This window comes from Corvus hawaiiensis, chromosome 5 (assembly GCF_020740725.1).
Source record: "Corvus hawaiiensis isolate bCorHaw1 chromosome 5, bCorHaw1.pri.cur, whole genome shotgun sequence".
Classification (NCBI taxonomy): Eukaryota; Metazoa; Chordata; class Aves; order Passeriformes; family Corvidae; genus Corvus; species Corvus hawaiiensis.
In genome coordinates, this window is record NC_063217.1 from 46,919,346 (window position 1) to 46,940,690 (window position 21,345).

Genomic DNA, 21,345 nt, shown 5'->3' on the forward strand with positions numbered 1-21,345 from the left:
TGTGCAGCATGGAATAGGGTTAATACTTCTGTTTTATTTTGATCTAAATTACCCCACGTTCTGAAGATAAGGCAGCTTGTAACGATGTAAGGAAACCAGACTGCAGACTTATCATTTGTCCCATTTCTGTGCTTTGTGTTTTTGCCATGTATCCACATGGGTCTCAGCCAGTACGAGTCTGTGCTCAGCTCTGCTGAAGCCAAGCTTTGCTTCAGCCTGTGTGCTCAGTACTGGCTTTCTTGAATTTTGTGTAGAATAGAAGAGACTAAGCATTTAGCTAAGAGAACTCTTGGGGACCGCTGCGTAGCCAGAAACAGGAACTGGTTTAGGAGATCACTTTGGTTAAAGACAGAGGAACAGAGGAATTTTCACAAGGTTCTGATATGTTCCTGTTCTGATATTTATCCTGTTCTTAGTGTTTTCTGGGTATTTGCTCAGGGTCCCTATTGGAGACAGGTTGCAGGGTCAGATGGAGCCTTGCAATCTTTGAGTTTGAGCATGGGAGGGTTCAAGTCTATGCAGGGCTGTGCAATAGGTTTATCTGGGCTCCACTGGTCATGGCCATCTGCTTCAGAGTGGTAACACTGAGCTGAGTAAACTGGACCTGCTGTTGGTGGTGCCACCATGAAATGACCTGGCTCCCTGCCTGAGCATGGCTCATCTCAGCCCTGGCACACACACACCAGCACCAAGAGGGGCTTGTGCAGTGCTGGTGATACATGGGAAGGAGATGGGTGACCCCTGACCATGGGGGATGTCATTCTAGGGGATCTTGGGATAGCTCGGTTTGGTGGGTTGGAATTGAATGGTATTCAGGAGAGCAGCCATCAGTTTAGACGCTGCTGACCAGGAGCACTGGTTTAATGAGCATCTCTTGGTTTCTGCTCAAAACATTTTGGTCTGAGATTTTATTTTCTGCATGCACTGACAGGGGTGTTTGAATATTCAGATGGCTTGATTTACTGTATAAGACAGTTGGCAAGTGTACTTGCCAAACACCATTTGGATTTGATTTTCTTTTCTATTTTAAAATGTCTGTTAAGTCACCACTATTGTACAAAAAAGAGGACAGGTTTTACTAACTATAAACCCTATATTGTCTATGCCCAGAGAGGGAGAAGCTGTGACTATTTTCTCAAAAAAATCTGACATTAGACCATGCATTTGTCAGTTCTGTGATACTAGATATTAGTAGGCTACTGCATTCTTTCCAATTATCTGAGCAGCCCTCAGGTATTTTAAAATAAATAAGATGTCAGGGTTTGCTGACTCCATCAGGAAAGTCTGTCCATTTTTAGTTTTAACTATCAAATATGCACCTTAATCTTAAATATCATTTAAGCTGCCATTATTATCTAGGAGTCAATAGTACCATTAAAATTTTCTCATCTTTCCAATGAGAAAATAGCTTAATTTTTCTCCTTGCTGTTTTGGTCTATATGGGAGTCACGCAAAGCTGAGAAAACGTCCTCCGTTGAGCAATGTGTTCAATGTGCAGTAGGGCTAAAGGGCTGGACTGTTACGGGAGCTCGGCTCCCACTAACGACACTTCATCTCATTCAACACCTTGATGTGGTAAGAAACACTGTCCCATTTGATAAGACAGCTGTTTAAATAGCTGAAATCAAAAGAAATTATCTGCCATGTAACTCTCTATGGTATTGCATTCTTTTGGTATTTGTACATTGCATATCTGGTTTGCACACCCAAGGAACTTCTGCCCAGGCTCCCTCTGAGAAAACCTGAAATCTTCCCAATTAGAGCTATCTTCTTTCCTTCTTCTGAAATGGACTTTGTTTTTCCGTCTGCCCTTTCTTGTTATGTAAAAACTGACCTGTTGTGAGAAAATTTGAAATCAGGACTAGCCAGTCCTAATTTTATTAGGAAATAGGAAAGAAATCAAATCAGACTGCCCATCATGAAGAGGCCCTGGACAGAAATGGCCTTGGCACATCTGCATTAGTAGAATCACTGTGGTGCTCTATGCTGGCTCCAAAATCTGCTGCCCTTTTTCATGGTGAAACATCACACATTTTTTCTTGTGCTCTTATAATATCATCACTACTTTACTCACTATAAATCTTAGAGAGACTTTTGGATTTTGAAAGAGAGAGATATTTTCACAAGGTACCTGATTCCTACTGATTATGTGAGGCGAGTGTCGTACCATAAATTATCCTGCCTGATATATCAATGGCAAGCATTGATTCCAACTGCAAGGGCATGTGCTGCTTATACAAATGTCTGACACTGGATGCAAGCCACCTTTTTACCATGTTAATTGAAGATGGATAGCGAGGACCTGAGATCAACAAATGGGCCTGTTTATCATGTTGTTAAAACTCAATCTGTCTGACACTGAAATGTTTTTCATCTCCTTAAAATGAAAGGGAAACTGTCAGCCTGAAAATCACATGTCTAACAGAGCTGTCATGTTTTCCTTTTCACAATACTCCTTGAATAAGAGCTCAAACACTGTAGCTGGGGGGGGGGGGGGGGGGGGGGGGGGGGAGAAGCTAGAAAATGCAAACTTGCCTTTTATGGAGATGTAGAAAACATTGTCCAGGTTGGATTGTGGTGGAACAGATCTATAAGCACTGACCAAGCCCTTTTCCAGTGCTCCTATGCCAGCCATGGCAGTGCCTTTGGGAAGGGCAAAGGCTGGATTTTGGGGAAGCTTGGGACAAGAGAGACAAGTGTGCGCAGAGATGTGAGCATTATCCCTCCCGAAGTCCCAGAAAAATGCCTCAATTTCCATTAGTGTTGATGGCACAGTGTAATTTCGTGTGGATCTTTTAAGCAATGGTCCCAGGTACTGCTGCTTCCCAACCTGAAAATTTTATTGTTAGATGCTACACAAATGTCTGTGAGCTATGAACAGCTCCCTACCTCTGCAGGACTGATGCTGCATTCCCTGCTGTATTAAGATCTATGTAGTGGTTTGACCCAAAATATTCATTAGTATTTACCTTCTGTGAGATAAGGATTAGGAGAAAGCGAAGCAGGCACAAAACTTTAAAGAATATAAAGAAGTTTATTAACAGACTTAAAAGAAGGGAAAAAAAAGGAAAAAAAAAATAAAATCACACCACACCTTCAGAACTCTTCTCCTCCCCCCACCTTTCCTCCTTCTCCCACTGTAAAAAGACAACCTTTGAGACGTTCAGTCTGTTTACCACTTCCATAAAAACCTTGTTCAGTTCACTTAGGGAGACGAGTCTCTCTTGCTCATGCTATGGAGACATCTCCACAAGAGATTCTCTCATGGCTTCAGTATCACGAGACAGCTGCCCATGTTGGTTCTCTGCTCGTATGTGAGTCCCTTCCCCCGACTTACAGCTTTCCCCACAACTGCTTTTGAGGGTCCAATCTTGAGCTACTGGGGTACCATTTTAAGGTTGAGCTGTTCAGAAACAAAAGTTGTCTTCACCCATCTCTGGGAGCATTTCATCTCTAAGAATAGAGGCCGTCCTCCTTTCCTGGGAGACAAGGGTCCTCATCATCTTCATCTCTAGGACTATCTCTGGGAGTATGTCTCGGAACAGAGGTCTTCTCCTCCAGATTGGAGCAAGAGTCCTCATCGCTTCCATCTCTCCCTGTTCAAACTTCTCATCAAATTACAGCTGCTTCAGCATTTGCTTATTCCAGCACAGGTGCTTTTGCTCACAAGTACAAGTTGAATGCTCCACCCCTCATACTTTCATGAAATTACAACAGGTACTCTGATGTATCATAGTCCATCACCACCATAGCTTTACAACAGAATTTCAGCTTTAAGCACCTCTTCTTTCTCCTCCCTCAGGATTTCAGCTCTTCTTTCTTTACTTAATGTCTGCAGGCTCCATCTGTTCTGGAGGGAACTTACAGCACTAAAAGGGTTAATCTCACCTGGACCTTGCAGCTGGAATTTCGCTTATCACTGTTGGTCACATGATTTTTGCCGGACAGCAGGGCAGCTTCAGCTGAATCTTCAGCCACACTGGAGAAGGGGGGGCCGTGCTGTCTGCACGTAGCAGGGCTGGGCAGGGGCCGTGGGTGGAACAGGGCCCATCGGCTCCAGGATGGCTGTGTCCCGGCCCAGGCCTGGCCCAAGCAGGTCCCAGGCCCTGTATGGGCCCAGCCCAGTTACCAGTCCCCCGGCCGGAAGCAAGAGAGCTAGCTTCCCAGGGTTTGTCCATTCTTAAATGTGGACCACAGAGATGGTCAAAATTCTAAGTGGCTTAAAAAATTGTCTGTATTCAAACTAGCCAGTTGATAGGTTCTGTTAGGTCATAGAGGAAGCTGTCAGAACTTTTTTGCAAGAAAATGACTTTCGGGACTATGCTTGCTAGCCCATGACAATCTGGCATCTAGGTTGCTGGACTCTTGTTTATCTGTTAACATAAGTAGCCCATTTATTTGTGTCACTATGAATGTTAAAAAGTCATCCTTGAGTTGCTTCTCCTTGCAATTCTATGGAGGAAACTTGAGTTTTCAATTTATAAAGGCTTCTGAACAAACTAAAAAAAATCTCTACAATGAGTAGCCCAAGGGGATGCAAGCTAATTGTTCACTAGTAGCTGATGGTGAGCTAGGGAAATTGCAATTATTTGGAAAATAATTTGTAAAACATTGAGTTTTGCTTCTTCCCACCCTCATCTCCACGGGTCCCCAAGGTGAAAAAATCCCTTATGCTGTAAGTGCTGAGGAATGGATTTCTGCACAGTGTTTGTCTTCTCTTGACTACTTTTGCTTGGCTATGTCTCCCTTGGAGGGTATATGAGCCCTTCACTGGCATGACCGTGTGTGTTCTCTGGGCTTCCTGACCTAAGGGTTCTTTTTTATCTAGACATGCAAAAATAGGATTACTTCTCTTAAGCTGATTTATCCCTCTCAAGCAGAATGCTTCTTTAAATCGAGTGAGCACATTTAGGAATAGCTTAAACTGAGAGATTTTAATGTATGTGTTCATTAATTTTAATGCCGTTCAGTAAAAGTGTAAGATGTTTCCGATTCATGCTGGTGCTACCCTCTTGCTGCATTACACTGAGATATGAAGTGGTGGAAGAGATTCCCAGGGATGTGCATGAACGTGGATAAGTTGCTGTAGGTCTTGTGACTTTGAGAAGGTGTCTGATTACACCAGTCACAGGTCTGCCTTCACTTGCCATTTACATTAATGGGCATCCGGCTCCCCCAATATACCATGAGGAAAATTGGTCGTACAAAGATTAACACTAGGGTGATCATAATATCCACTGGTTGTTACAATAAATCTGTTTATCAATAGACTCCAGACACATTCAATATTGGTGTGTTTCCTAACAAATTACTCTAAGTTGCTGTTCTGTTTTATTCCCTTATTGCATTTTCACAGCACATTACAGGAGTGATAAAATTCTGTGAGCCATAACTCCTAATGGCAGAGATGATCAATTTGACTTCTAATTTGGGAAAAAAAAACATACACAGTATACACTCTGCCCTAGTGAGGAGTAACAGTTCTGCTTGTCTTTCTGGCAACATTGGGACATTAGCAGTAATGATTAGCAGTAATAGCTTTTAACAATAATTTATTTCTAGGTATGGAATGTATTTGATTTATTGGTCTTGGAACTAATGCCAACAATATCCTACAAGCATGTGAGAATGTGCATCTTTCAATACATCTGTAATTCAGAGAATCCCTGGCATCTTTTTAAGGCACAGGAAGAAAGTTGTGCACAAGAAGATGAACTTTTGCCCATGGTCTGTTCTACCGGTGCCAGGTAACCCGTGACAATCTGTGTGATGGGTACCTGCAAATCTCCCGCAGAAAGAAATTTAATGAATTAATTTCTAAGTTGAGCTTGAACTGCTCACAGCATCATCATAGTTCTGGATAGATAGGGGGGATTTTTTCTTTTTAATATTCCTTAAAATTTTCATTGAGAAGTTGTTTGAAGGCTCATGGGCCACTAGTGAGCTAGAAGCTCTCTGGAGCAAAGGTTAGGAGGGTTTGGATGTTTCCTTTTTTGCCACCTAAACAAAGCAAATGCTACGCTGAAGCCTTCCAGTGACTCCTCCATAGCACTTAAAAGCGCATCTCCCATTTGCAATCTATTGTCTATTCAAATCTATTTAATTTACAATTAACGAGACACCTCTTACTCTTTCAACTTAATTAAAGAGCTACTGACTCTTAGAAGGATTGAAATGCAATAAAGAAGATAACCTAGTTAGGGTATAATTAAGGAAATTTACGTAAGTAATAAACATAGTATTGCTGCCTTCTAAAAAAAAAAATTACCCTGAACTTGTGTTAATTTCTAGAAAAGCTTATCTTAAAATAAGTGTTCAGACATTTAATTAGAAGAAGGCAAGGTAGCTATTGCGAATTAATTATATGTAATTTTCTTTAAGTAACCATTGAAAGCATGGCATACCAATGGCCTCTGCGTGATCTGTCAGCAAGCCAGGTTTTAACCTCTGTGTCTTGGATTAACTCCTTCTGGGCTGCTGCTGCTTTTAACTAAATCCTACCAGTGCCTACTTGATACCCTCCAAAGAGAAAAATTGAAAAGTGATTGGAAGTGTGAAATAAAAATTATCTCCTTGTTTAAACAGTCACTTGACCTTGGGTTAAAAACAAAGAGTTCATTTTTCAGGATTCTGACCAGAGCAGGAAGTAAGGGACAAAGCATTGTTGCTGCACACTGGTGGCTGATACTTACTTTGCCCTGAGTATTATAAGACCAGTAAGCACAGCTGCATGAGCTTATACTAAACCAGAAAATATTCTTATTAAGGAAGAGGATTTTGTTGCCAGTCCTAGCAGGGGTATCTGCCAAGAGTTTCAAGATGTAACCCCACTTTACTTTGAAAATTGTTCGGCTTTTTGAGTAGGGGAGAAAGAGTCCAAGCATTGGTAAGTGAATACTGGGTGCAGAGGTGAGCCTGCAGTGTGCTTGCTTGTGCTGCAGGAGAATGTGGTGGCTCCTTACGGACCACCATGGTTACAGCTTGTGCGGAACAAATCCCTAAAGCACCGCAGTTGGGTTTCTTGTAGCTCAGCTTCTCCTCGACCCAGTGAGTTTGCAGCTGTCTGCTTGGCCAGTGGTGTGTGAAAGGACGGTCCTGAAGCTGCTTCACCACCGCCAGTGGTAATTACTTCGATCCCACATGTGCCTTGCTGGATGCAGGATACGCACCATTTGTTGTACCCAGGGACTATGGAGAGAGAGACTCGTCATTTTGGTTCCGACACCATTAGGCTGGGGATGAAGGTAGCACAGCCACACATTTAAATAATAACTGACTGTGGCAGTTAGAGCTATTAGTGCTGGTGACAGAATGGCAGATGCTTTCTGATTAAAACAAAAGAAAATCTCCCCCACAAATTACTTTAAGCCCCTCTTTGTATTTTGAAGGGCAATAAGTGCTTTTACACCTGCCATAACTGTCAGCTGGCATGTGCTGACTCTAACCAAGCTGACTTCTGCAAATTCATGATCTGGGCTGGTGCTTCCACACACAGCCACGCTTTTCCTTGCTCTGAAAAGCTCTTGTCTTGTTTGCTGGCTGTGCTGCGTGCAGGCTCAGTCTGAGGGGGATATTAGGACTTTCCTGGGAAGGTTCATGCTTTTCAGGATTTCAGAGATGCCTGGTTTTAATTTTGGAGTTATTTCATGTTTATTAAGGGGGCTATTGTACTACCTATGTTTGAATTGAGTATGTGATGTTTCTATTTCTACTCTAAATTACTGTCACAGTGTAATTCATCTGTTTCTGTGCATTGCCACCTAAAAAAGCCCCTGAAGAACAAACACTCCATTACTGTATTCAAACTAATCTTGTCTGGACATCCCATTTTAATTGGCTGAAGTGCCTTGAATCAAAACAGGTATTTGGAGACCATCAGGCCAAGTCTTCTGTCAGTGCAGTGACACTGTTTTGTTAGATGTGGTACTCAGAATATATTTACATGCCTGGTAGCAATGTAACGAAAGATGACAGATTAATCACTGTTGGAGTTGGGCCAAGCAGAGGACATGGTATTCTAGCAGACACCCCATTCCCCATGTGATAGATCATGTTTGTTCAAGCACTCAGAAACTCATTACGTTCAACCTGAGTTATTTGGTAGGAACTTATTTAGGTAATTGCTGCTGCATTGTTTGGGTGAGCTTGTGTTCACAAGACATTTGCAGGAGGGGTATTGGGGTCTGGCAGGCTGTGGGACTGCAAAAGGTTTTCAGTTTTAGGGGGTTAATCCAACTGGAAGTGTAAGAGTTACACAACCCAAGAAGAGTTGTCCTTGGCTTTTAATTTCTCTAAATATCCATTTGATTCCTTTACTGTTACAAATGTCAAAAGAGGAAAAGTTGGAGGGGTAACTTACCTAAGTTCAAGTCTTTTAGAGAAAGAAAAAAAGAAAACCAAGAAAAAAGAGAAAGAAAGACAATGCACTTTGTCCCAATGCATTTGGAGCAGAAGAAGGAATCTGAGTGGGAATGTGTTGGTACAGCATTTGGTCTGGAGCTGCCTTTGAGAAGGAGACAGGAGCACTTTTCATCCATGCTGTGACATGGAGGACAAAGGTTGGGGGTATTTTTAGTGGTACAAAAGGGTGGAGCTGCTGCTCAGACCACCTTTCCCCTCTCTGCCATGCTCTTGGGGGATTTCAACATTTCTTACTCAGGCTTAGATTCTTGTTCTCCTCTTTTACCTGCTTCTGCTTTGTTGTGCCTGCCCACTGCAATGGAAATTGTCACTGGTAAGAAATGTTTACGGGAAGGAGCAGAATAATTTATTACCAAAAAAAAAAAAAAAAAGAGAGAACATTGTTCCTCCAGTCAGATGTTTATTTAGTGTTTATTTAGTGGCTGCATATCAATTATCTGTTTGAACAGGTTTCATTACAGAAAGTGCAAAACCCCTGAGCATGTTTTAAAATATGCTAATCCTTACTCAGAAAGGAAATGGAAAAGGCTCATTTACAGTTTAATTTCTAATCCATGTGGGTTGCCATGTTGTATGCTGGGACATAAATAGAAAAGCTGGAGAGGACAGCTTGCTCACAATAAACAGGTGCTCTTGCTTTGCTTTTCTGCTTACTCACTCTGATCATGTGTCAAAGCACAAGCCACAAAATGTTGGGCACAAACTCCACCAAAACCATTTTATTCTGTCTGTGCTTCTCCTTTTGAGGGATGACATATGGGCAAGAGCTTGTAAATCAACACTGATGAGGAGGGAATGAACAGGCTCCTATCTGATGTGGTGAGAACCTGCACAAAGAGCTGCTACAGCCCTTTCTTTGGCTGGCCATATTAATGGAACAGGATGAGCATACAGCCCCACAGAACACCAAAAAAAGCAAAACCACATTTCCTGCTCAGGTTCCTGCTGCTGCTGAAAATACACTGGGACAAAAAGTTCCTCCTTTCTCTTTTTTCTTGGTTTTCTTTCTCTACAAAAGTTGTGTTGCACTAATGAGTTCCGCCTCCGACTTCTCCCCTTTAATAGTTTATAAAATTAACAAAACCAACTAATCCCCTGATCTAATATTTATTCAGGCAAGGCTACCAATTTTGCTGTCAGGCCTCCCCTATCAATGTTTAATCAATTGCCCGATGCTGTTGTTTTCTGGGTGAAACAAATATTATCCCCTACCATTTCAGGCTGTGGGCTTCACCCCTTTGAGATTTCTGGAAAGAAGGAAGAATTGGCAAACTTTCAAGTGCAAATCTTTCTTGAAATACCCATCGCTGCAGTTATTGGAAAATCAAGAGGGAAAGGCATGTCAGGAGCCTGGGAGGGAAAATCCAGCTGTAGCAGGAGATGCAGTGGCAGTCCTGGGCCTAAGGGGTGAACCAAAAAGGGGCATCTTTTTTCAGGGACTGTTGCTACCACAGCCCTGGTAGGGCAGTGACAGATACTTGAAGTGATGAGACAGGGTATATTTGATATGGAGCAGCAGAGTTTAATTATGGACAAGAATCAAATTGATATTCATAGGGTGATAAATAAATAATGTGTATGCACTCACACAGAGGGACAAGAACATTTTTCTCAAGTGAAAGAAATAAAATCAGCAAAACAGAAATTAAAAATGGATCTATTTAGCAGAGTTTCTGGTTATATGATGAATGCATCAGTTGGTGGGCTGAATCCTTCTGTTTCTCAAGGAGTCACTCACATCTTGGCTAAAAGCTACGAAATGGGGTGGGGTCACATTTCTCATTCTCTGATCTTTGCTCTGAGATTTCCAGCTAGCATTTTTTCTCCTCAGGGGGTGAATTGAGCCTCGGGAGGATTAGCAGCAGCCAAGAGCTAAAAGGACAAGAGGGAAACTGGAGGAGTTGATTTGATGGTGATGGAGAGAGAAAGGAAAGTGGGGCAGTATTCTCCCTGGTTGGCTGAGCCAGGGGTACAAGCCAGCACACACCTATTCAGCAGGAGGCTCTTTAATAGGGGCTAGCTTTTAGTTCAACCTTTTCAAAAAGAGCTGGGCAGTTCATGTAGGAGGCTCAATGTATCAGTGCTACAGCTGCTTTTTTATTTTCCTAATTTCAGGAAATGTCTCCTAAACAGTTGGTGCTTCTGACAAAATTCCTCTCTGAAAGTCACTTGTTTCTTCAAGATTAAGTCTCAACTTTCACATATAACCTGATGTTTTTTGTATTGCAGCTATGGGCGTAAGCTTGAAAATAGGAAAGGAATTATCTGAAATGAGAAGATGAGTGAGAAATCAGCACATTATGCTTTCAACAAAATGATTTAAGCTTTACTCTTGGATTTGGGGAGTGGATTTGAGGCCTCGCCTCATAATGATTTCATGATGTAGTACTATCAATAAAAAAATGAGGGAACTTAAAAAAAAGACTGACCGAAAATGGCAGCTGGGATGTATCAGGGACTTGAGTGACTTTTATTTGTCCACTGAGCACCTTTTCATGTTTCAAAAGGACTTATTCCCAGCTATGCCTGAGCTGGTGCTCTGCTAAGGACCAAGCAGCATTTATTTCTAGAGATAAGACAGGAGAAAGATCACACCAAAAAGAGTGTGTGTATGTGTGTGTGTATATCTGTATGCATGTATAAGCCAAAAAAAAAGATATAAAGGGGGCCTTAGGTCACGCTTATTGTAGCTGTAACTCAGTGGGACAAGGCAGCTTCTTCATGTTCCTTCACTTCCCTTATCCCCTGCACTCAGCAGCCACCTGCCCCAGCATCTGGGGGGGAAATCTGAGAAATGCTGCCTTGGCAGAAGAGAGCTTGACAAGCATGGAAGAATTAATTTTTAATCAATTTTCTTCTTGTTTAAAGAAGACACAAACAATGTAATGTGGAAGAATAAGATCCGAAACAAATTGCTAACTGTAGTAATAATCATTTTTTTCTTGGTTATAAGTTTGGGTTTTTTAACCTTGTCTGAGGGACCTACACAAATGTCTTGTAGCAAGGATTAAAAGAGCAGGCAAAAGCTTGATAGAGGCATTGCTTTATTTTCAAGTGACCTAGGAGGTTTTTCAAAGTTTTCCAGGAGGTGTCAGCAGTATTTTAAACCTTTCATTTTCAGTGATGGAGATTTCTGACAAAGTCATTTTTCTAAATTAAATAAAGGGAAGAATCTCATGCTAAGGAAATAGTAAATGTCATCATCCAGTCCCACCCCTGAAGAGATGGGTCCTTGCTGCTGGTTCAGGCTAGGTTTGCAAGCTTTTGGGCACTGCATGTTTTGGCAGGGTTTCTTACCACCAGACTCTTGGCTAGTGGATTGTGTTGGCATTGTTTTCCTTCCTGTGTTCTTGGTAAGCATCAGCTCTGCAGCTGGCTCTGGAGATCTTCTTGTTAAGTCATGGGACTTGGCATCTTCCAAGTCCTGCAGAACCTGAGCTTTCGTCACTATAAAGCAAATTTTTGCCCAGGTCCTGTGATAAAAATCTTGAAAAATATAACCCTGTGTGAATACATCAAAAGATAATTAAAGTAATTTTAAATCCTTTTTTTTTTTTTTTTTTTAAAGAAGAAACAATCAACACTGCTTTTGGGGATTGGAACTACTGCTTTTTGGATGAGGGGAGAAACAGCTCTATTTATACTTCTTTCATTGTCCATAGCTGGCTTTCATAGGAGCTGTTGGGATAATCTGGTCCAGGTTCTCGGCTGGTGTAAACTGGCAGAGCTCAGCAGGCTTCATAGAGGCTGAGCCAAGTTATACTGCTTTGGAAGCCAGGAAAATAATCATAACGACAGAGAGAACACTTTCCACCTGAGGATCAGAAAGGAGACAGGAAAGCCCATGGAATCATCATGGCATGTATTCTGCAAGGGAGAGCATTACTGGAAGTGGCACTCAGTTCAGCATTGTGCATCTTTTTGTGATAAAAAGAAAAGAGGTGGGAGGATGCGCAGCCATAACCTGATGCAACTGGGAACAAAAAATGCTGTGCTTTAAATCCTGCTGTTGGTTGATGCAGCAATGTTAGTGAGAGACATAGGTGATTTTGCCAGTCTCAGTATTTTCAATCTGTTTTTACATGGCTAATTAGTAAAGAAAAAGGGTAATCAGTGGAATAAAAACTTGACAACATTTCATTTCAAGGCTTGCTGTAAGAAGGCCTTAAAAAAAAAGCACAGGCATTTCAAGGAGATAGGACTTTTCTATTTCAGAATCCAGCAGAGTCCAATAAAATCAGGCAGATTGACAGGCACAGAGAATTACAGTCAATTTACTTTTGAAAATGAGTACTGTTGAGTGGATAGTGGGTAGATTCACTCACTAAGGTCTGCTTTGGGACTATTTGATCCAACTCTTCTATGTGATCATAGATATAATCTTAAAGTATTATCATACTGATGTGCGATTTTTCACATTGCAATAATTAAGTGCTGGGATGCTCGATAAGTGCTGGAGAGAGCTTGGGCTGATCACAGAAAGTACTGAGCTAAGAAAGCTGCGCTGCTGTTTTCTTAACCTCTTGTACTTGGTTCTGGCAGGATATTTTATGAAATGATCTTTTAAAATAGGTCAGTTGTGTAAATACATTCAAGAAGTTTGTCCATGAGTTAGAGTGGCTTATAAAAAAAAGCACTGCACTGCTCAAACCATTAGTGGCCAGTACTAATGGTTTGAATAAATCTGTTACGTAGGATTGTGTGAGATGGAAGGTCCTCTGCAGAGTGTCTGTCTGAGTCTTACCTCATGCTAGCAGGTTTGGAAAAACAAGTTGCATCAGCTCAGATCTAGTGGAGCCTAGCCAAGTCCAGCTCTCTCTCATGTGGGTTTTGTCATGTCTAATAATCTCTTGGAGGGACACTGATAAGGTCTTTCCTGTCAATGCCAGCTTGCAGGAAACTTGTAGGAAACACATAACAAGAAAAGATAAACTGGTCAGTGGGCTCAATACATGAGCACTGCATACACAGGAGCTTTGTTTCCCCAGAAATTCAAATTCTTTTCATGTCAGCCTCTCAGCTGAGAAGCTGTCTGGAAGGAGGAAGAGGAGGAAAGAGTGAAGGATAAAACCCAGCGTTAAGATGTACATTAATAGGTTCATAAGGGCAAATAGTAATTGTGTGAGAGCAGAAGAGCAAGGGGAGGCTTTTGGGGAGATTGCAGGAATCCAATCTCTTTGCATCATCCCTGTCTGGCCTTTAATCCTGCTTGAGAAATGCACTCTGCCACTCTTGGCTGGGGTATTAGAGAAGAGGGGATATTTTTTCCCAATTTTTTCTTTTTACTGCTTTTTTCTTTCTTTTTTTTTTCCCCCTTGCTGGATGTCCTTTCTCTGGAGCATCTCCTCTCTGCCTGCCTCAGCCCTGCTTGGCAGCAGTGCGCCTGCGTGCCGCAACGCCCTGAGCTGTGCCTAACGTGTCCCCAGGAAACCTGGCCCCATGTCCACTGGGACTGAATTTCAAGGCATATCCCTATTAGCATATTTTGATGTTTTTATCTTTCCGTGATCGGGAACCATTCTCTGCAGCCAAAACAGACACTTTCCCAATGGCATCGAGTGAATTTTTAGCTCTCCTCTGAGGAGAGGCCTTCAATAAAAGATGAGCCGCTTGCCACGCTGACTGGCTGGAGCTCTGTGGCGTCTCCGGCGGTTCCTGCCTTTCGCTGTAAGTTTACACTTGTATGAACATCGGCTCGGCTGCCCTGTGTTGCTGTAAGTGGAGGTTTGCACGCAAACATGGCCTCCACAAAAGCCACCTCAGGCGAAAGCATTTCCCAGTGCAGTGTTACCCAGGCTCCCCAGTGGGTAACTCTGCCAGCGGTTTGGCAGTGGGGCATGTTTTAGTCATGAGGGATGGGGGTCCCTTCCCTCCCACCTCCCCCCTGACCAGGGAGCATGGCAGGTTTGCTCAAAGGCACGTGAGAGCAGATTGCCTGTGATTTCTGAGGAGGGGCACATCACCGCAAGGAAGTTTAACTCAGCTGTGGGAATGTTTGTTGAAGGTTTGATACACGCAAACGCTGTGTTCTGAAGAAACACCACGGAAGCCCTCCTTTAACTCCTGAGCTCCCACCTTCAGTTGCTCCAGCTATAAAGAAATAAAATGCTAATAAACCTGCCAAAATGACTGAAAATCCATAGGAAATTCCAAAAAGGGGGGGGGGGCACACATTCAAAATAAATCAGGTTAGGTTTTGCACCTGCTGAAACCTGCTGGGTTTCTTTTCTTCATGAGGCTAATGCTTCTGTCTTGCTGCCCTTAATAACAGATTGGGATAAAATGCCATGCCATAAAACTCACAACTTTTTGTTCACCTAAGTTGCGTGTTTTATGGGAAGTGCGTGCAGAGGTGAGGAGGACCAAGTGAGGAGGCTCCACAGGAGGCCTGGGGCAGAGACATGTGTGAAGAAGGCATGGAGAAGAGAAAAATCACTGTCCTGGCAAAGTTCTGTGACATTGGTGGAACCACACTCTGAACTATTTCAATAGTGTTGTACCCAAAATGGAGAGTAATTAGATCTACATGCCACTTTACTTTCTGAGAGTTTCTACAACTGCTTTATGGGAATTTTAAATGCAGGCTGAGACTGTCCTACATCCCAGGTGGAGAGAACTTGGCTGCATAATAATTTCCATGGGCTGTCCTGCTTGTTTCCCTGTACCATGCAGCCATCTGCATCCAAGCCCTGGGGGAGGCAAATTTAGGAGACGTATTTGAAGGTAATGCTGAACCAGGTTACCAAAGGAGAAATGCTGGAAATTTTCAGGAGATGAGACCTGGGGTGTTTTAGGAGGCTGCAAGGCAAGGGAGCCACTGGAAGGGAGAGAGGGATACTCGCAGCAAAGAGGCTGAAGCTACTTAGCTAAAGGGGAGATGATTAGTTTTGCAATATATTTGCAGGAAGACTGACTTTTTGGCCAAATATTTAATTTTTCTTTAGTGGCTTATCCTTCCACAGCTGTCAGCACTGCAGCAAAGCATGTGGGAAAATGCTGCTGCTGAAAATGGGAGTTGATAAGGGGAAACTTCTCACAAGCAGGTGGCTCCTTGGGGTCCCAGGACCCACTGAGTTTCAGTAAAGTTTATTCAGTTACTCAGGGGCTTTTGAAAAATTACTGGAAGTCGCTCCCCTCTCATTATTGCAGACTACCCAGCAGGTAGCTCAGGCTTCTATAATCCTTAAATCAAATATGACAGCTTCTCTCCTGTATTGGTTTTCATTTTCACACCAACTTCAGGATGGATGTTTCTCTTACTCCTTGTTGCCAGTGGACTGATGTTAACCATTTTAAAAGAAGCAACAAATATTATCTTTTTTTGTATTCAGGCATGCCACCTAATGCCAATTGCTGCAGCTTTGAGTAATTCTGGAGATTAAAAAGGCAGGGCTCTAAACGGAAAGCCAGATCCATGCTAAATGCAGTAGTATTATTTATGACTGTGTTTGCTTTCTGTTTTCCAAAATCTCCTCCATAAAGTCAACACTTGGCATTAAAATCTATCTTAAGATATCAGGCTGAAGTGTGTAAGGAAAAAAACAATAACTTCCAGAAGCACATTTTCATTACCCTGGAACTAAAAAAGTCCACTAAGAAATAGTGGAATGTTTCCTTGAACCTTTTTTTTTCACCTTTCCATACATATTTTCTCAAGCAGTTTAATCAGGCAAAAGCTTACTTTATCATTATCATTTGACTTTTTTTTTTTAAATTATTTTTTTTTATTCCTACAGTGGTTCTTGACCTTTTGGGAAATTATTTATTTAAAGAGTTGCAAAGAAAGTGGTGTCAGTTATTTATCAGGTTTTATGTCATGATCTGGGAAAACAGACCTTGATTTACTTGTGCCATTAGAGACTGCATGAAAGGAATAAACAAGCATTTTTCGATAGCATCGCTAAGTAAAACCAGTAAAGTCTGTCAGTCATTTTTTCCAGTTTGTGTACTTGAAAAAGTAGGCAAAGATATTAATTGGCTTGTTGATTATATTGATAGATCATAGCGATTTTAAATACTTTGACCTGGATAGTGAATATTTCCTCACTAAGACCAGTATTAAAATTCTTCCCTATATAGTACTGTTCAAACTGCATAACCAGGAACAGGAATGGAGAGGTGCTCAGAGCCTGGTGCTGTGGGAAGAGGTGCAGCCAGGGATTGAAATGAAAAGGCAATTATTTCGTTTTTAAACCATTCTTTAAATAAATGCGAAGCTCTGCAGGACGCAGTGAGAATCACCTTTTGGGGTCTGGGAGGGCGAGCACTGCCACCAAATACTTCTTTGCCTGGTTAATCCCTTTGGGAATTCTTATGTGTGTAAAATGAGGTGCCTGCTTGAGTACCTTCCCCAGTCAGAGCCACGGCCAAGGAATGACAATGATGTCGATAGCAAATGCAGCAGGAAATAAGCTGAAGATCAGGAGTGTTTGGCACCCTGTGGCTACCTGTGTTCCCGGGCATTTGCACATAATTTTTAAGACTTCCTCCTGCTCCCAGCATTCCCCCTCCACATGAAAGCTTTGGGCAGAATCCTACTTTCCTTTCCCCTAAATAATTGTTCCAGCATATGGGTGAATTTTTAAAGTAGAAAAAAAAAACCCCCATAAATACATCTAGCATCCACTTCTCCATTGCTTCATCCCTTCCTCATTGATTAGGAACTGGAGAGGCTAAAGAGGTGCTCACAAAGGACTGATTACAAAGTCAAGGAAAATGAGACATTCTCCAAGAGGGCTTCTCATCTGCTACTGTTTGTGCTGCTGTGCTTTTCCTACGACTCTGGACCACGCCTGTAATAGCTTTGCACCTTTATTTTTTTTTTTTTTTTTCTGAATAACTCACTGAACAGGATGCTTATTCTGGGAAGCTCCTTTGAGAGGCTGGAGGTATTTTTTAAGAGTCATTCCCTACGTGTTTAACATGACCAAACATTTTAGAGCTCCACTTTGACAGTTGTAAGTAAATATAACTCTGGTTTCACTGCACAGAAAGAATCTGGACATTTCACCTGTAGAATAAAAGAAGTGGTTTTCTTCTAGGCATTTATAACCCCTATGCTCTGTAAGCAAAACCTCTTTGCATTTTGTATTTCAGAAAGAGTTTACAGAAAGTGTTTACAAATTGCATTGTGTGCAGTCTGAGGTAGAATATAGGCTGGCTGTATTTTGTGGGCATGATAAATACAGCTTTTGATGAGAGTCTTGGCTGTGGATGTTAAGTGAAGCGGAACAATAACAGCAAAAACTTCAAATTCGTGTACTTTCACCTTCTCTCCAGATTCTCACTTGAGAACGAAAAATCAGCAGTAAGGGCAGACAACTGGACTCTGGTTTGCAATAGCAAAACATAACGTGGAATCTTCTCATTCGGTCAAAAAGAGGTTAAAAAAGACCAGATTGTGGCATAATTAATTACCAAATTACGACATCTAATTTGTAGGTTTAACTTGCTAATTATGTGTGATACATGGGTTGGGAAGGAAGAATACCAAGCACTAGAAGCTTTCCTTTTGTCTTTGGAATTTTGTTTTGGTTAGGGGGAGGAAGAGGAAAAGAATCTCTCTTTACCACATGCAACTGAGCTTTATTCTCTTGTGCCAGGTGGAATAAAAAATAACTATACAGATTGGTGGGTGATGTCTTCGTTTTAAGAGAAATAGAGGGTGTGATAGGCATTTTGCAGGGTTTAGATGTCTCTAATGTACGTACATATGCTTTTGTGAAAAAGAAATTCTTAGAGTGAAGACTAGCACCCTGAAGTTTTTATTGCTAGAATGTGTTTCCAATGGCTGTCAGGAGTGCCAGTGTTGATGTTTAAGATGAATTCCTGTGTAAGTGCCAGCCCTGTCTGCACAAGCAGTTGCTCCACATTTTTTTTTTTCTCTGCTTTGTAAGTAACTGTCAGTATTTGCTAGCCAATATTAAGCAGGACTATTTACCTTGTCAAAAATGTATGCTTTTAAATTAATTTGGAAGTAGGAAATATACCGTTCTCCCCTGCAGTTGATAGGCAGGGTTAATAATCTTGCAGCTGAAATCTGGGGACTGGAGCAAAATGCAAATGGCCACGGAAAAGACGGCTTGAGAAAACGGCTGCGTGTGAACTTGACAGTGAGAGATGCAAGAAGGAACAAAATGACCTACATTTTGCTAGGACAAACCCGGTCGTTAATGAAAGAGAAGAGCATACAGTCGTTTGTACTTTTATGTGTGTACATTCATAACGCTCACACTTGCAGCAAACCCACAATCTGTCTTGAAATCATTCTGAGGTATTAAATAGCTTTCCATACAGCAGATGCATTTGAGCTGAATCTTCTAGGACTGCAGCAGTGGACTTGAAAAACTCAGTCAATATTGGCAAAAATTGAAGCGCTGCCTTTTTTGCTCATGCACATGTAAACATTTTAGTTGTTAAAGGAGGTGCTTCTCTGCAGCTTTTAGCTGTGTTTTAGTTAAAAACAAACCAACCCAAAACAAAAAATCCAACCTAAACCTGGCACCTATTTTCATTTGTATTTCAATTTTAAGAACTTGCACCCCTTTGGAGAGGGAAGGGGGAATGTTGCAGCACACACTGATTAACCATTAGGAATAACACAATGCACTCAAACGAAACTCTCTTCAAATCAATAGCCATCCTAATGCAAGACAGATTTAAATTCACCTGAGAACTGTATTTTACCTTGGAGATAAGGGAAGTGATTGGACTGAGCTTAGTTGCATTAATAATAATAGTTACATATTGAATTAAATACATTCTGCCCCACATATGGCACATTGCAGCAGCAAAACCTTCATTAATAAGAGATGCAGAAATGGGTTGTATGGAAGAATGAAAACTGAACAGGGATTACAAAGTCACTGTTTTGTTTGTTGGTTACCCTGACTCTGCTGTTATTTTTTCCCTCCCATAAATTCAAACTCTTAAAGAAAACTGATTATGACGGAATTTATTGTTACCAGAAACAGGAGTTACAGGCATATTGTTGTACCTTGGAAATTTAACCAGCTCAGAGTTTAGAGCACATGTGGGAGGACCAGTACAGTAATTAAGGGACATCTCAATCATTCACAGCAATCTTTATTTCAGGGAACTGTATCCATGCTCAAAAGCCTAAGAAATAAACATGTATAGTTTTAGGGAATAGGTGGCAAATGTGCATTCTGAAACAGAGGAAAGGCTGAAATTGAAATGTCATAACCAGACAGGCAGATGCAGCTTCCAGCGTGCTCTTGTAATTGCAGATGCGTTCTTGTGATAGCAGATCCACTTTGCCAGTCTTGCTTATTTTCTCTTTGGTCTGGTGTTTGGAGTCAGAAATACCCCAGGTCAGTAATATTCTTACTGTCAGAAGAGCCCTGCAGCTGACCGCAGCTTGAAAGGAGTGCCCTTTCACAACAGGGGGGCATTGTACATATATTTAAGGAAAAGGGGGAACAGAGAGCCTGGAGAAGCTATGCTGCAGGCAAATAATCTGCTGCTATCTAAGAGAGCAAGTGAGGCATTCTGGGCCATTCCTGCCTTTCTCATTTTTCTTTATAGGCTGTGGATATCAGGGGCGTAAATCTCCTTGGCTAAACTCTTTTGTTTGTTCATTTATATGCAATATTCTCACAGCAGGGACAGCAGAATCTGAGAAGCTTTCCAGTGTTTGAGTTGCACATGTAGATACCCTCATAGCTCCATTTTACCTGGCTAATATTGATTTCCCCGTGCAAGCCGTATTTGCACAAGGAGGGTCATCCTTTCAGGGACACCCCTCATGTCCTCCACAGAGAAAGGAGAACCATCTCCTGGACATTGTTGCTTTAATACGGGGAAAAGCTGACCTTCCAACATATGTCATAATTTATCCATTTTTCTCCACAGTTTTACCTTACATGGCTCAGCATGAGTGGAACATGTTTGATTTGATCCTAATTTTTTTTTTAGATATCTTAAATCTCAGATGTTGAGATGATTTACATTAATTAAACTTCAGTTGGCTCTAAAATTGTCATGTATCAATTTCAGCAGCATTTATAGAGAAAAAGAGGATTTAAATTACACACCATATGGGGCAATGCTAGGGACATTTGCTATTGTGTTAATTGCTTAGAGCTACATTTTCTATCCTCCTTCTGAGTGAGACATTTGCTCTCATTCTTGCTGAATTAGGTGAAGAGTTTCTTGCTTAAATGGAGTAAGCACAGATTTCTCCCGCTCCTGCTGGCTTTTGCTCTGCTGCAAGGATCAGCTTTTTGGAGGGGCTCTGCTGCCATTAGCACCAGCCTCACTTCTGCCTTTGCTGGGAGGCAGAGGCAAAGGTGTCTGAGGGGTCCCTGGCTGACAAACCAGGATACCACCAAATCCTCTTGGGGATAAAGAGCCTGCTAACTATGAAAATAAGCAGCCTTCTTCACTGCCAAGGTGGAGAGAGGCATGCTTTGTTGGATCCTGAAATGAGCCTGAATTTTCCAGCCACAGTTCTGAGAACTGTCATCACAGTTGTGTCTCGGCTTTTTTGGCACAACAGGGACAAGCCTGACAAGTGATCCCCAGCCTGCTTCTGCTGCAGGGGAATTAACATTTGCAAGGCACAGATACCGGTTTGCAGGTCTGTGTTGAGTGTTGGCAAAGCTGTGCCAGACATGCCGCTGGGAAAGGGACTTGAGTCAAAACCAGCGGGCTCCTATGGGTGAATTTGTACAAATAGGCGTTATGGATGCCACAACTGGTCTGGGACAAAAGGGTTTTCCAGAGGGAGTGGCAAAGCAGCATCACCCTTTTCCTAAAGTTTGCAAGTGATGTTTTGAGTGAGCCTAATGAATCAGTGTTTTAATTTGGGGGAAATCAGATTTAAATGCCTTAACAGCTCAAAGAGTATAAACTAGTGAGTAGCATCCTCTTGAGAACTTTGGGATTAGGGATCCACTCCTT